At 43.3% G+C, this 3287-nt stretch overlaps 1 pseudogene; it reads right to left on the bottom strand.

The window, feature by feature from the left end:
* Positions 1 to 993: 993 nt before the first annotated feature.
* On the bottom strand, positions 994 to 1073 carry LOC131274706 (U4 spliceosomal RNA; annotated as a pseudogene).
* Positions 1074 to 3287: the final 2214 nt, after the last annotated feature.

Raw genomic sequence — 3287 nt, 5'->3', positions numbered from 1 at the left:
CCTGCTTTGTGACCCAACATGTGGTCTATCCTGGAGAAAGATCCATGAGCACTTGAGAAGAGTGTATAACCCACAGATCTGGGATGCAACATTCTGTACATGCCTGTTAGGTCTAGCTCACTTGTCATATTTTTCAGGTTCTCTCTTCTCTTATAACCTTTTTGCCTTTAAAGTATGTTTTTTATGGTGTTAGTATAGCTACGCCTGCTCTTTTTTGGTTAGTGTTTGCATTGGAATATTTTTTCCAACCTTTCACTTTCAACTGATTTGTATCCCTGAATCTTAAGTGGGTCTCTTGTAGAAAGCATATGCATGGCTCGTGTTTTTTTATCCTATTCTGTCAGTCTATATATTTGATTGGAGAGTTTAATGCATTCACATTCAGTGTTATTTCTGCTAGTGCTTTTAAACCCACCATCATATTTGAAGGACAATTTTGCTGGGTATAGAATTCTTGGCTGGCAATTTTTCTCTTTCAGTATCCCGATTGTATCATACCAGTATTTTCTTGCCTCCATGGTTTCTAATAAGAAATCCACACTAAGTCTTACCGGTTGTCCCTTGTATGTGATGATTTGCTTCTCCCTTACTCCTCCCAGAATTTTCTCTTTATTTTTGGCATTTGACATTCTGAGCAGTTTGTGTGTTTCGTAGGTCTATTTGGGTTTATTCTGATTGGGTGTGAAAATTCTTGGATGTGAAAATTCATTTCTTTCATGAGAGTTGGGAAATTTTCAGCCATTCTTTCCTCAAATACTCTTTCTGCTCCTTTTTTCTTCTCCTTCCAGAACTCCTATGGCCCATATGTTGTTGTGCTTCATGTTATCATTCAGATTCCTGAGGCCTGCTCATTTTTTTTCCATTCTTTTTTTTCTTCCTTCTTGTCTCCCTTCAATTTCAGCTGTTCTGTCTTTGCATTACTTACTCTTTCTTCTGTCATTTCTAGTCTGCTGTTGTATGTCTCTAATGTTTTTTTTAATTTAATTTTTTTTTACATAGGAAAATTTTTCATTTAGCAATAATCACACCTTGGATAAACCTCAGAGGCTACAATACTGCCACTGTGCAAAGCTCTAACGCAGTTTTGATCTCATCTATTGTGTCTTTCATTCCCATAAACTCTGTATTTTTATAAAAAAATGAACTTTATTGATTCGTAGCCAAAACTCTGTAATTTTTATTCAAGTTTTTAAATTATGTTGTGTGTGTGTGTGTGCTCATCCAGTGTCCTATTGATGTCCTTTAACTGTTTAGCCTTGTTGTCTTTCAACTCATTGATTTGATTCAGGAAAGTTGTATGAACCGTGTTGATTAGTTGTCTGAAATCCTGTCTTATTTGGGGCTTTGTCTTTCCTAGGGCCATATCTTTCATTTTCTTCATATTCCTTGTAATTTTTTGCTGATTCCTGGGCACCTGATTATGCTGATGTGTTTACTCTGATTCTCAATTTCTTTCTTGCTTAGGGATTTAGTGGCAGGAGACTGTGTATTACTGCCATTCTTTGATTCTTGGCTCAACTTGTTCTAGCTCCTTAGTGTTGTCCCGGTTTAGTTGTTCTAATTTAGATTATAGACCCAGTAATGTGTTGAAGACCTGCCTCTGAGGGACTTGGAGAAAGAGACTTAAAAAGACCAAAAAACCTCTTATTTATTTACTTTTAATTTCCTCGTATGCATTACCTTAATCTGCCATCAGATGGAGCTCTTAGCAGCCCTCTCGGGTCACACCCGGGTGGGAGTGTATTCACTGCAATTCCGAGGGCATCGGTGTCAGAGATCCCGCCTAAGGCTGTTCAGAGCCTCGCAAATTAAACTTTCTCAGGGGCTGTTCTCCATCCTTTGCCATAGGAAATAATTCTATGCCCCACTGTGTCCTCAACAACCAGACCTGTCAGTAAGGAGGGTGAGAGGGTGGTTTCTCTTTAGTCCTGAGCTGGCTCCCAGGGCACAGCCCTTCCTGGCCTGGAAGGGCACACAGCAGGCCAAATCTGCAGGTTGTAAAGTGGAGTCAGCTTAGGCTGTGTCTCTCTCTCCCCTTTTCCTGGGGGGGTGGACCCTGCGGCCCCCTCTGCCCATGGCCACCAGCCAGAGGCCGGAGAATTCCGAGCTGTCTGCTCTGAAGGTGGGGGAAGGGCGCCTGCAGCTGCAGCTGCAGCTTTTACTCACAGTTTTCCCATCGAGATTCCTTGCCTTTGTCCCTCTCTCTAACAGGTGGTGTCCAGCCTTCCCCTGGTGCCCTAAACCCTATGACACTCTTCCAGGCCATTTCTGCCTCTCCTCTAGCTATTTTGGGGGAGAGAAGTGAGTCCTGTGTCTCTCTAATCCTCCATCTTCCTGGAAGTTCCCAACTCTGTTTATTAATTTTAATTGTTTTGAGTTGGTGGCTGAAATCTAAAAAACAGGTGATTTCCTATAAAAATCTAAGGTTGTCCATCCGGTTGCACTTAGGAGAACTGGCCCCACCAGGCCATATCCCCGCTGGACCTGCGCTCCTGGGCCTGGGCAGGATGGAGTCTGAGCTCTCCACCTTGACCTGTGCTCCACCAGGCCCCTCCGGGTAGGGAGTTGGAGACCCCGGAGGAAGGAAGCTCCTGGAATGGTCTTGCTGGCCCTTCCTGCCTGGGGCCCTGGAAGCTCCTAAATCCTCAGCCTCAACTAAAGGTCCAAGATAGCTGCAGCCCCAGGCCCGGCTGGGGGCCTCAGCAGGGCAAGGAGCTGCCCCGAGCGTAGCCATCCTCCAGCAGATCAACGCTCCTTGGAGCCCTTCCGCCTGGCATTGTAGCCATCTCTTCAATAACTGCTCTGCTTTGCATCACTTGGGTTCAGCTAATACAATTTCCCCCTCTACATCTGTCAAATTAACCCATTTGCTGTCACCTTACATTTTGAGCCAAACTAAAAAGTTAAACTAATCTCTCATTTATAAAAAACCAGTGGTGCCTGAATTCCATTAAGTCCTGGGGGACCCAAAGGCAGGCTTTGTTTTTGTCCCAAATTGCATTTGCTAAGACGCCCTTGATACTACATTTGTTTAATGGGCTGAATACAATTAGGCGCCTGGTTTGATGCCAGGGGTATTCAATGGGTTGGCCCTTTTAAATCCGTTATTTGCTCTCAGTTTTTAGCTGAGAAAATGTTTATTTCAAAAAGAAATATTTAGTTCACTTACTGCAGCACCCTTGGCTCTGAAACTTTATTTACAGAACTGCTCACAACTTCCTTTATGTTTTTAAGCAATTACATTCCATTTACCTTGTAATCGTTGTTCTGTCCATCAAGTGAAGCAG

The sequence above is a fragment of the Dasypus novemcinctus genome, chromosome 19 (genome assembly GCF_030445035.2).
Source record: "Dasypus novemcinctus isolate mDasNov1 chromosome 19, mDasNov1.1.hap2, whole genome shotgun sequence".
NCBI classification, from domain to species: domain Eukaryota; kingdom Metazoa; phylum Chordata; class Mammalia; order Cingulata; family Dasypodidae; genus Dasypus; species Dasypus novemcinctus.
This window is presented reverse-complemented; position numbering and strand designations above follow the sequence as displayed.